Source organism: Lissotriton helveticus, chromosome 11, assembly GCF_964261635.1.
Source record: "Lissotriton helveticus chromosome 11, aLisHel1.1, whole genome shotgun sequence".
Taxonomy (NCBI): domain Eukaryota; kingdom Metazoa; phylum Chordata; class Amphibia; order Caudata; family Salamandridae; genus Lissotriton; species Lissotriton helveticus.
Window position 1 is genome coordinate 1,082,229,600 of NC_136072.1, and position 12,412 is coordinate 1,082,242,011.

General features: G+C 35.0%; 3 non-coding genes across 3 annotated transcripts; all 3 read left to right on the plus strand.

Moving 5' to 3' along the window:
* Positions 1-8,078: 8,078 nt before the first annotated feature.
* Positions 8,079-8,218, plus strand: LOC144793754 (U4 spliceosomal RNA). The gene has a single exon (XR_013603223.1). It is a non-coding gene; the product is annotated as a U4 spliceosomal RNA (small nuclear RNA).
* Positions 8,219-10,147: 1,929 nt separating this feature from the next.
* Positions 10,148-10,287, plus strand: LOC144793606 (U4 spliceosomal RNA). Its single transcript, XR_013603089.1, has one exon. It is a non-coding gene; the product is annotated as a U4 spliceosomal RNA (small nuclear RNA).
* Positions 10,288-12,216: 1,929 nt separating this feature from the next.
* On the plus strand, positions 12,217-12,356 carry LOC144793688 (U4 spliceosomal RNA). The gene has a single exon (XR_013603163.1). It is a non-coding gene; the product is annotated as a U4 spliceosomal RNA (small nuclear RNA).
* Positions 12,357-12,412: the final 56 nt, after the last annotated feature.

The following is a 12,412-nucleotide window of genomic DNA, read 5'->3' on the forward strand; positions in this document are numbered from 1 at the left end:
TGGTGACAATGAGGTCAGGCAAAGAGCTCTTGTGTGGCTGCATCAGCACAACTGGGCTACCAGATCTGGCACATTTGTATGCTGCATGCAGACGGAGACACACAACGTACACACAGCCATATATAGGGCAAGTATAAAAATCTGTATTGTGACGCAGCTGCGGCGTAAATGTTGTGGCCCATTTACAATGTGACGCATCTAGGGAGATGTGTCACATTGTAAAGTCCCGCATCACATTATACCTGCGTCAGGTATAATGTATGCAGGGTGGGCGTTCCCACGCTAAAAGCCTTCTAGAACTGACGCACTGAAATCTACAAGATTTCACTACATCACTCTACGCCTTCACTGTGTCAAAATCGGTACACAGACAAAATATCGAGAAAAAAATATCGGAAAGACAAAATATCGAAGTTAAAATATCGAAGGTAAAAAATATTGGGAAGCAAATATATCGGATACAAAAATATCGTAATAGGTAAGTAAGTAGAAATATCGAAAAAAATAATATCGTATGACAAAATATCGACAATACAAAATATCGTGTAGTAATGGAAAAAATAAATAGTGTAGGAAAAAATATAATAATTGTAAATAAAAATTTGATAAAAAGGTCTATATTAAAAAATTACAATATATTTAATATAAAAATATTTTTAAAAAACATATATAGTTTTAGGAGCGGGTTATTGGGTTTATAGGGGATAAGGGTGGGAAGTAATTTAAAAATAATTAATAAATTAATATATATTTGTAAAAAAAATGTATTAATAATTAATTGGTAACTAATTAATATTAATTAGTTAATTAATTAATATAATTTTGTACATTATTTTATATAATAATTAATTGGTAATTAATGAATATTAATTAGTTAGTTAATTAATATAATATCGTACATAATTGTAAAAAATTAATAATTGGTAATTAATTATAATCAATTAGTTAATTAATTAATTAATATAATTTTGGACATAATTTTAAATAATAAATAATTGGTAATTAAATAATAATAATAATTATTTGGTAATTAATTAATATTAACTAGTTAATTAATTAATATAATTTTGAATATATTTTTAAAGAATAAATAATTGTTAATTAATTAATATTAATGAGTTAATTAATGAATATAATTTTTTACATATTTTTAAATAATAATTAATTGGTAATTAATTAATATAAATGAGTTAATTATATTAATTAGCTTCATTTAGTTTAATATATATTTTTTACTTATTGTAAATTATTTTGGAAAATATAATATTAATAATTAAATTTATTTCTTTACAGCTAATGTGCAAATATATTAACTTTATTATTATTATTAATTAATAATTAATTTGTAATTACATAATAATAATTATTTTTGGGTAAAGGAGTATTGTTAGAGTTCAGGGTCAGTTTTCAGTTCTTGGTTAAAGGGGTATTTTTAGGGTTCAGGGTCAGTGTTCTGTTTTTGGGTAAAGGGGTATTTCTTGGGTTCAGGGTCAGTTTTCAGTTTTTGGGTAAAGGGGTATTTCTTGAGTTCAGGGTCAGTTTTCAGTTTTTGGGTAAAGGGGTATTTTTAGGGTTCAGGGTCAGTTTTCATTTTTTGGGTAAAGGGGTATTTCTTGGGTTCAGGGTCAGTTTTCAGTTTTTGGGTAAAGGGGTATTTTTAGGGTTCAGGGTCAGTTTTCAGTTTTTGGGTAAAGGGGTATTTTTTGGGTTCAGGGTCAGTTTTTAGTTTTTGGGTAAAGGGGTATTTTTTGGGTTCAGGGTCAGTTTTCAGTTTTTGGGTAAAGGGGTATTTTTGGGTTCAGGGTCAGTTTTCAGTTTTTGGGTAAAGGGGTATTTTTAGGGTTCAGGGTCAGTTTTCGGTTTTTGGGTAAAGGGGTCTTTCTTGGGTTCAGGGTCAGTTTTCAGTTTTTGGGTAAAGGGGTATTTTTAGGGTTCAGGGTCAGTTTTCAGTTTTTGGGTAAAGGGGTATTTTTTGGGTTCAGGGTCAGTTTTCAGTTTTTGGGTAAAGGGGTATTTTTTGGGTTCAGGGTCAGTTTTCAGTTTTTGGGTAAAGGGGTATTTTTAGGGTTCAGGGTCAGTTTTCAGTTTTTGGGTAAAGGGGTATTTCTTGGGTTCAGGGTCAGTTTTCAGTTTTTGGGTAAAGGGGTATTTTTAGGGTTCAGGGTCAGTTTTCAGTTTTTGGGTAAAGGGGTATTTTTTGGGTTCAGGGTCAGTTTTTAGTTTTTGGGTAAAGGGGTATTTTTTGGGTTCAGGGTCAGTTTTCAGTTTTTGGGTAAAGGGGTATTTTTTGGGTTCAGGATCAGTTTTCAGTTTTTGGGTTAAGGGGTATTTTTAGGGTTCAGGGTCAGTTTTGGGTTTTTGGGTAAAGGGGTATTTTTAGGGGTCAGGGTCAGTTTTCAGTTTTTGGGTAAAGGGGTATTTTTTGGGTTCAGGGTCAGTTTTCAGTTTTTGGGTTAAGGGGTATTTTTAGGGTTCAGGGTCAGTTTTGGGTTTTTGGGTAAAGGGGTATTTTTAGGGTTCAGGGTCAGTTTTGGGTTTTTGGGTAAAGGCGTATTTTTAGGGTTCAGGGTCAGTTTTCTGTTTTTGGGTAAAGGGGTATTTTTTGGGTTCAGGGTCAGTTTTAATTTAATGTACGCTGGATTTGGTATAGTAATAATTAAATTATTAGACACCAACATATACTCACATTTAATATACAGTGCAAAATTTCTGATAAGATTGTTACATTATAGTAAGATAATGATACAAATAGTACAACATGATTGTAGAAACATTATTTTTATTTATGTTTCACAAATAAAATGTTATTTCATTACAAAATTCTTTTTATTACATTTGGTTTTATAAACATATTTTATAAACACAATGATAAGCAACTATACAGAAGCATTATTATTTTCATACTTTTTGTACAAAAATGAATATTATTTATTATCTCTTTTACATATTGTAATTTCATAAAGAAATGTAGAAATAACAAAAGTATTTTTTACACTTTATTTCAATACATAAAATATTTATTATGTGAGTCACATATTTTTAACACATTTTTCTATTATTATAATTTTTGACAATGTAGTTATATTTCTATACATTGTTAATATAAATATTATTCTTTTCATAATATGTATTTATTACATTCATTTACATATTTGTTAATCAAATCATTGTAGGATTAAAGTAAATATTTCTTTACAATAATAGAAACTTAATGTTCATTTTTGCATATTTAGTGAAGTATATATATTATATTTTATACTTGGGACTATTTTATTGCATTTGGGTGCTTTATTTTGTAACCGGGTTAGGTCGTTTTGGGTTATTTGGAAGAAGGGCTGATCGCGGTTGGGAGACACTTCACGTCGCTTCAGGTAAGGTTTATTTTATATGTTTTATGTGTATTTTAATGATGTTTTGAGATTAGTGACCTTATATTTTGTGTTGTTGAATGTGAGGGAGGTATGTTTTAGATTTCGAAAACAGATAATTACTTATGGTATATACACGTAGTGTTAGTTAGTTAACTCATTATATATAGAGTGAATTTTAGTCTTTTACGGTATATCTACAAGTGAAATCATCTATTTTAATATGTTTGTACCTAATTACTAGCTAATTAATGTGGGTGGGAATGTCTGTTTTCTATGTTTTTGTCATAGGTGTACGCTACATCGGAAGTTCCGTTTTTTTTTAAAGGAAGTGTTTGTTTGTTTCATTCAACACTGCTTTACAAACACTTCTTTACATTTTTCGGTTTTGCTGGAGCGATTCATTCTATTTTTCAAATTTTTCGGGTTTTTTATGCTTATTCAATGGCTCTGGATAACGTGGATGTCTTAATTTTGGAACAGTTGTATTTTTACATTTTTTTGGGGTTAATTTGGCACTACCTGGATTACTTTGGTGGACAAGGAGGTTATTGGATTGACAACATGATTGGTAAATCCTTGCTTTCTTATTTTGTGTGGGTGGGTAATGTTATTTTTATTATGGAATAGTTTTTTACTTGTTATTTAGTTTTAATGTGTGCATATATTATAATAATATCTCTATATATTGCATACATTAAATACTTTAGAAGCTCACGTTACATATTTTTCCATACTTAGGTGATACTTTTAGTGTTTTATAACATTTTGGGAATTAATTAGAGTAGTGTTTTGGCAATGATATTTAGGTATTCTATGCCTTTTGTACTAGGGTAAAGTTTAACTTGTTCTTCCAGGTACTTGTGCATTTGTTTATTTTGCTTTGATGTTTTAGGGACAAGTTCAGTTACAGATTGGTCCATTCTAAATTCCTGGTAGCTCTGTTCTTTCTGTAGGCATTTAATGAAATGTTCTAGAGTAGGTTTGGTTCTGCCAGTTGATTGTACAAATGCATTGTGCCAACCTTCCACTGCATTGTTAGTTTTTGAATCTCCGTTAAGGGTACTTCTGTAAACGTTCCACCAGGGTATGAGGAATTTGGGATTTCGTCTGTGGCCAGATCTGTGGAGTCTGCCTACCCAGGTGTCTTCAAAGTAGTCGAGAAATGGACTTAATTTAGCTTCATTTTGTTTGTAGAAGGGGCTGTCTATAAGAATGTTGTAGTGTTCAGCTACGTCTGTTTCAGGTACATAAGCAAGTGCAATGAGTTTTTTAATTTGGAAAGCAAAAGATGAGTTTGTAGCATATTCGACACTTAGGGTAGTTTTTTGAAGGTGTCTCCATAAACACTGGTTTAAATGATAATAGCTGCCTTGAATGCAGGTATGGGGGTGGATTTTTATGATAGTTGAGAGCATTGCTTGCTCAAAATCAAGAATGATACTTTCAGGAGAAAAATCATTCGTTTTTTGTTTAATTATATTTATTAATTCCATATATGTGGAATTATTTTTGTTTGGTAATAGTGCATATAGCAAAGGTATGTTGCAGTTGTGGTAGAGGCCATGTATTGTGTATAATTGGAAAAATGGTTTGGGACAGATGTTAAATGTTCCATCCATCATCCAATATTGGCTTTGCTGCAGTTTAACTAAATTCATACTGGTACCAAAAATTATAAGCCTTTTGTCATTGTTTTCGTTGTCGTAAACTATAAATGGTTGTTTATTTAAAGTTATTATTTGGTTAGCAGTTAAATTTATATCCTGATATGTTCTGGGAGATGGTGTTGTAGAAGTAGTAGCTTTTTTAGTTCGTGCTATAGTTCTTTTTAAGGAGAGGATATTTGGCATTTGAGTTGTGGCAGTTTTTGGGATTTTAGGAATGGCTTCTTTTAAAATGACATTTGTTTGCTTTTGGGAACCAGTACTAGCTTCTTTTATATTTTCCAAAGCTGTTCTAACTTCTATTTCAGTAACATTAGGTGGATGATTGTGTTCCCTAGTATACAGTACTGTAGCTTCTTTAGTTGTTGCTCTGCCATAGCACTTGTTAGAATAATATTTACAACATTTCCAATTAACTTGCATGCCATATTGCTTTTCTTGTGTATAAGTGTAACCCATGTAGCATAGTAATAGTTTTCCTTTCTGGCTGGTCACAAATTCGGCTCCTTCGGTCATTTTGTACTTTGTATATCTATAAAATGTATATATAATAGTTAATGTCAAATTAAATGTGATAAATAATCTATGTCAGTGATAAGTAGGAATGTTTATACTTACGTGTTTTTGAATTTACAGCAAAATTAGGAGCTGCTTGCTTCTTTAGTTGGGGATATTTATTTGTGATGTTGTTGTAGCTGTTATGAAAAACATGAAAGTAGTATATTATTAATTAATGTTTCGGTACATTTGCAATGTTAGAGCTCATTTCTACTACAAAAGTGTATCTTCATGATTCACATTGTGAAGATACTTACATATTTTTTTAGGTTGGTCTTTGCCAGTATAGTTGTTTCTTCAGCTTCTGGAGAGTAGTTTGTAGTGTTACCTTAAATAAAAAAGGAACATATGTATTAGAATAATCACCATGTTGGTATGTTTTTTAATAGATTATCTGGTAATTATGTTCTTTAATATACTTACTTTGTGATTATTATCTGTATTATTCAGAATGTGGAGTTCTGTATTATGTCTGTATATCTATTCGTTGTGTTTGCTCTGTAAATAAACAATATATAATAGAACATATTTAGAACAGTTCTAAATGTTTGTATTGTTTTTCCACATTTATTTCAGTTGCATAATACTTACGTAGTAAAATGTATTGGAGAAATAGTACTGATGTCCTTAGTTCATTAGTAGTGCAGTTTTCAGTAGTAGAATCTACAGAAAAAAAGAAATATGTGGGGCAAAAGTCATTATTTCTGTGTGTTTAGATTTATGTGCACATAATGAATCAATGTGAAATTACTTACATAGTTATTAGAATCTGTATTCCTAGGGTTTGTTCACAGTTATTTTGAGTAGAATATTCAGTACTCGTTGTATCTAAAAAAAATAGTTTCATATAAATATTTAGCATGTTAAGTAGTATGAATAGCAAAGGGGCACTGGGTATTTAGCAGGTAAGTAAGTAGTATTAGCAAATAATGCATTTTCTATTTTATTTACTTACTTAGAAGATGTGATAGTAGGTTGATAGTCTGGTTCTTCTAGTTGTTGTGCAGCAATTCGGATAGAGATGAATCTCCTTCAGTGACTTTTGGCAAGTAGTTTGTGCTTAGATTTTAATTGTTTATATAGGGGAGTGTCAGTAGTAATTATTTTGCTATTGGTTCATTTAAAAAATTAGGTTTGTGATTGGTTAGTTAGTATATTTGAATTTCAGTTGTGATTACTTTGTAATAGAAGTGAAAAACAAAAACAAATTATAAAATTATACAAAGTACTATAGAATATTTTTATATGTGTAGGTGATATAATTATACCAATAGGATATTTTTGACAAATTAATAGTGTGTCTATAGTATTAATTTAAGTATTGTGTGTTTATTTAGATGTGAAAACATATAAAACGTTAATTAATTATGCAAACAGATGCATATAAAAAGTCGATATAGCTGATAATCCGATATTGAAGTGCACGATATTTTTGATGTCGATATTATAGTTAATGTCATTATTTTTTGTAGATAGCGATATTTTTGTTTTCCGATGTTAATGTAGTCGATATAAAAGTAAACGATGTTTTTGTATATCGATATTAAAAAATCGATATTTGTGTATATATCTAGTTAAGTATAGGAACCCGATATTTTTGATTTCGATATTTTTGCTCCGATATTTTTGTACGTCGATATTGTGAATCTCGATATTTTGTCAGACATTCGTCAAAATCCCTACGCCTGCACAGACCAGGCATAAGTTATGACTCAGGGCTTTTTGCGTCACTTTCATGAGCATTTCCAGCAATGCGTCACTTTCGTGCCAACAGATGCGTCAGAATTTCTGACGCATCTGTTAATCCTTGCGCCATGGAGCGCTGTATTGTAAATACAGCACATTCATCGTGGCACAAGGACATTCAGCACTGACTCAAGGAAACTTATGCATCCATGCAGTTGCGTCAGGTCCTTGTGAATCTTCCCCTAAAATGTTTTGGAAACCAGTATATTGTACCTCCTAAAGCTAAAAATGAAATGCAGCAAATGCAACTATGTAGTGCCATGAAATGGCAGACGTGCATTATGGAATATGGAAAAATGTATCTATAATTTATTTTCCTTTAAATTGATTGCCGTTCCTTCTCTAGTAAACATTTGAAGACAGTGGGACCTATGAGGATGCTATTATGAATTTGTGCTTCTTATATTTTCCACAACCCATGGTTAGCAGCCTAGATCTCATCTTTGTGTGAAGGTATATCTGCCTGAGCATCAAATCCATAACTTGGGAGGGTGCTGCTTACCTGGACAGCTATTTAGCATACAATTTCCCATAATTCTCTGCGTGTGGCTATCGACTGTTTGGGGCAGAGAGCTGATAGAAATTAGTAAAACAACACCATTATATGTCTTACATTGCCTATCAGAAGCAGTGGAGGAGTAGTTATGCATAAACAGATAACATCTTTTGAAAAGGAATCATGTTCTTTGTAACATGAGGTACAAGGGCAAGTGTGCATGAAATTCACACTAAATTTTTTAGCTTTGCGCAGTGGCAGTATCGTAGCCAATGAGGTTTAACCGAGGCGCGATTATTGCTTATTGAAAACTTTACCCATTACCCCGTCATGGAGACTTGAAATATAGTCGAAATGGCAATTTTTGACAGTCTCTTCGGAGACTGGAGAATATGTAATTAAAAAATAAGATAGTTTATTTTGCAATGCAATTTACTTGCAGATTTGTGATCTGTGACAAGGACAAAACGGTGACTCTATTTGGCTTCAGTTTACTCTTTACGTTCTCTTTTGTTTTCTCAGCTTTTTAAATACAGCAGTAATATAGGGATTTATTTTCCTTGATGAGTTTTCGTAATTCTTTTATTTCTTCCTCTTTGTTCTCATCTTTGCTCCACAGATTCGCTTGGGTCAGTGATGGGCAGAGGACGGGCTTTGTTTCTGCTCTCTGAGGTGACTCGCAGTCCGGCGCAGGGCTGGGCTCTTCCGAGGTCTCATCTCCCATTCAAATGTGCACTAACCGCCCAGAAAGTTTTTTTCTGGGAGCGAAGGCGTTTGTTATCAGTAGGAAAATGTGTAGAGGGTTCATACAGATTGTATGGAGTGTTTGAAACAGAACAAGAACTGACAAAGCTCTTGTTTTTGCCGTTTGACATTATGTAAAGTTTATTTCTAATGCTCTTTGTGGCACTGAGTAATTGATGTTACCCAGCTCTATGACAGGGGCCTAGCTTCTGTTGGTGCAGCAGGTGCAGTTTCACTGGCGCCCACAGACCTGCGGGACCCACTGAACGCTGATTATTGCGGTATTTTATATTCCAAACTTCAACAAGGGGGCCTATTTACTTCCTTGCTCTAGGGCCCATTTTTTCACCTGAGAGACTTGAAACACTGCATGGATCCTCTCTGATTTGAATTGGTGACAATGAGGTCAGGCAAAGAGCTCTTGTGTGGCTGCATCAGCACAACTGATCGACCAGATCTGGCACATTTGTATGCTGCATGCAGACGGAGACACACAACGTACACACAGCCATATATAGGGCAAGTATAAAAATCTGTATTGTGACGCAGCTGCGGCGTAAATGTTGTGGCCCATTTACAATGTGACGCATCTAGGGAGATGTGTCACATTGTAAAGTCCCGCATCACATTATACCTGCGTCAGGTATAATGTATGCAGGGTGGGCGTTCCCACGCTAAAAGCCTTCTAGAACTGACGCACTGAAATCTACAAGATTTCACTACATCACTCTACGCCTTCACTGTGTCAAAATCCCTACGCCTGCACAGACCAGGCATAAGTTATGACTCAGGGCTTTTTGCGTCACTTTCATGAGCATTTCCAGCAATGCGTCACTTTCGTGCCAACAGATGCGTCAGAATTTCTGACGCATCTGTTAATCCTTGCGCCATGGAGCGCTGTATTGTAAATACAGCACATTCATCGTGGCACAAGGACATTCAGCACTGACTCAAGGAAACTTATGCATCCATGCAGTTGCGTCAGGTCCTTGTGAATCTTCCCCTAAAATGTTTTGAAAACCAGGAAACCAGTATATTGTACCTCCTAAAGCTAAAAATGAAATGCAGCAAATGCAACTATGTAGTGCCATGAAATGGCAGACGTGCATTATGGAATATGGAAAAATGTATCTATAATTTATTTTCCTTTAAATTGATTGCCGTTCCTTCTCTAGTAAACATTTGAAGACAGTGGGACCTATGAGGATGCTATTATGAATTTGTGCTTCTTATATTTTCCACAACCCATGGTTAGCAGCCTAGATCTCATCTTTGTGTGAAGGTATATCTGCCTGAGCATCAAATCCATAACTTGGGAGGGTGCTGCTTACCTGTACAGCTATTTAGCATACAATTTCCCATAATTCTCTGCGTGTGGCTATCGACGGTTTGAGGCAGAGAGCTGATAGAAATTAGTAAAACAACACCATTATATGTCTTACATTGCCTATCAGAAGCAGTGGAGGAGTAGTTATGCATAAACAGATAACATCTTTGGAAAAGGAATCATGTTCTTTGTAACATGAGGTACTAGGGCAAGTGTGCATGAAATTCACACTAAATTGTTTAGCTTTGCGCAGTGGCAGTATCGTAGCCAATGAGGTTTAACCGAGGCGCGATTATTGCTTATTGAAAACTTTACCCAATACCCCGTCATGGAGACTTGAAATATAGTCGAAATGGCAATTTTTGACAGTCTCTTCGGAGACTGGAGAATATGTAATTAAAAAATAAGATAGTTTATTTTGCAATGCAATTTACTTGCAGGTTTGTGATCTGTGACAAGGACAAAACGGTGACTCTATTTGGCTTCAGTTTACTCTTTACGTTCTCTTTTGTTTTCTCAGCTTTTTAAATACAGCAGTAATTTAGGGATTTATTTTCCTTGATGAGTTTTCGTTATTCTTTTATTTCTTCCCCTTTGTTCTCATCTTTGCTCCACGGATTCGCTTGGGTCAGTGATGGGCAGAGGACGGGCTTTGTTTCTGCTCTCTGAGGTGACTCGCAGTCCGGCGCAGGGCTGGGCTCTTCCGAGGTCTCATCTCCCATTCAAATGTGCACTAACCGCCCAGAAAGTTTTTTTCTGGGAGCGAAGGCATTTGTTATCAGTAGGAAAATGTGGAGAGGGTTCATACAGATTGTATGGAGTGTTTGAAACAGAACAAGAACTGACAAAGCTCTTGTTTTTGCCGTTTGACATTATGTAAAGTTTATTTCTAATGCTCTTTGTGGCACTGAGTAATTGATGTTACCCAGCTCTATGACAGGGGCGTAGCTTCTGTTGGTGCAGCAGGTGCAGTTGCACTGGCGCCCACAGACCTGCGGGACCCACTGAACCCTGATTATTGCGGTATTTTATATTCCAAACTTCAACAAGGGGGCCTATTTTCTTCCTTGCTCTAGGGCCCATTTTTTCACCTGAGAGCCTTGAAAGACTGCATGGATCCTCTCTGATTTGAATTGGTGACAATGAGGTCAGGCAAAGAGCTCTTGTGTGGCTGCATCAGCCCAACTGGGCTACCAGATCTGGCACATTTGTATGCTGCATGCAGACGGAGACACACAACGTACACACAGCCATATATAGGGCAAGTATAAAAATCTGTATTGTGACGCAGCTGCGGCGTAAATGTTGTGGCCCATTTACAATGTGACGCATCTAGGGAGATGTGTCACATTGTAAAGTCCCGCATCACATTATACCTGCGTCAGGTATAATGAATGCAGGGTGGGCGTTCCCACGCTAAAAGCCTTCTAGAACTGACGCACTGAAATCTACAAGATTTCACTACATCACTCTACTCCTTCACTGTGTCAAAATCCCTACGACTGCACAGACCAGGCATAAGTTATGACTCAGGGCTTTTTGCGTCACTTTCATGAGCATTTCCAGCAATGCGTCACTTTTGTGCCAACAGATGCGTCAGAATTTCTGACGCATCTGTTAATCCTTGCGCCATGGAGCGCTGTATTGTAAATACAGCACATTCATCGTGGCACAAGGACATTCAGCACTGACTCAAGGAAACTTATGCATCCATGCAGTTGCGTCAGGTCCTTGTGAATCTTCCCCTAAAATGTTTTGAAAACCAGGAAACCAGTATATTGTACCTCCTAAAGCTAAAAATGAAATGCAGCAAATGCAACTATGTAGTGCCATGAAATGGCAGACGTGCATTATGGAATATGGAAAAATGTATCTATAATTTATTTTCCTTTAAATTGATTGCCGTTCCTTCTCTAGTAAACATTTGAAGACAGTGGGACCTATGAGGATGCTATTATGAATTTGTGCTTCTTATATTTTCCACAACCCATGGTTAGCAGCCTAGATCTCATCTTTGTGTGAAGGTATATCTGCCTGAGCATCAAATCCATAACTTGGGAGGGTGCTGCTTACCTGGACAGCTATTTAGCATACAATTTCCCATAATTCTCTGCCTGTGGCTATCGACTGTTTGGGGCAGAGAGCTGATAGAAATTAGTAAAACAACACCATTATATGTCTTACATTGCCTATCAGAAGCAGTGGAGGAGTAGTTATGCATAAACAGATAACATCTTTTGAAAAGGAATCATGTTCTTTGTAACATGAGGTACAAGGGCAAGTGTGCATGAAATTCACACTAAATTTTTTAGCTTTGCGCAGTGGTAGTATCGTAGCCAATGAGGTTTAACCGAGGCGCGATTATTGCTTATTGAAAACTTTACCCAATACCCCGTCATGGAGACTTGAAATATAGTCGAAATGGCAATTTTTGACAGTCTCTTCGGAGACTGGAGAATATGTAATTAAAAAATAAGATAGTTTATTTTGCAATGCAATTTACTTG